Source organism: Poromitra crassiceps, assembly GCF_964638095.1.
Source record: "Poromitra crassiceps genome assembly, chromosome: 6".
Taxonomy (NCBI): Eukaryota; Metazoa; Chordata; class Actinopteri; order Beryciformes; family Melamphaidae; genus Poromitra; species Poromitra crassiceps.
Window position 1 is genome coordinate 40612959 of NC_139627.1, and position 885 is coordinate 40613843.

Sequence of the window (885 nt, forward strand, 5' to 3'; positions counted from 1 at the left end):
ATGAGGAAACCTGCATACAGCCGACGCCCCTCGCTGCTGCTGCTGCTACTGCTTCTGCTGCTGCTCCACAGCGCGGAGGGATACAAGCCTGTCGTCATCGTGCATGGCATTTTTGATGGACCGAAGGATTTACAAACGCTTTCACAGTTCATAACCCAGTCCCATCCAGGTACTAACGTGACAGTGATCAGTCTGTATGATAACCTGTACAGTCTCAACCCAATGTGGAGGCAAGTCCAAGGCTTCAGGATGGCCCTCGACCCCATCATGCAACAGGCTCCCGAGGGCGTCCATCTGCTCTGCTTTTCACAAGGTGGTTTGATCTGTCGAGCGCTCCTCTCCACCATTCCAGACCACAACGTCCACACCTTCATCTCACTCTCCTCGCCGCAGGCCGGTCAGTACGGAGACACTGACTATCTGGCATGGGTTTTCCCTGAGCATCTAAAGGAGACAGTCTTTCATATGTGCTACAACAGATATGGGCAGAAAGTCTCTGTTTGTGACTACTGGAACGACCCTCACCACAGGGCCCGCTACCTGGAGAGCAGCACCTTTCTGCCTGTCCTGAACGGAGAAACGCCTCACAAGGAGATGAAAGCCTGGAGGGAAAACTTCCTGCGCATCAGGAAGCTTGTGCTGATTGGTGGACCAGATGACGGCGTCATCACACCGTGGCAGTCCAGTCACTTTGGATTCTATGACAGCGATGAACATATTGTTCAGATGAGGAACCAAGAATATTACATGGGAGACATGTTCGGGCTGAAGACGCTGGACGCTCGGGGAGACCTGTCGGTGTGCGTGCACTCAGGAGTGAAGCACATTTTCTGGCACTCCAACGTCACAGTGTTCAGCAGCTGCATGGAGAAGTGGCTCACATGA

The 885-nt window shown here is 53.2% G+C and overlaps 1 pseudogene across 1 annotated transcript; it reads left to right on the forward strand.

The window, feature by feature from the left end:
- On the forward strand, positions 1-885 carry LOC310778976 (lysosomal thioesterase PPT2-A pseudogene; annotated as a pseudogene). Its single transcript has one exon. The product of its transcript is annotated as a lysosomal thioesterase PPT2-A pseudogene (transcript).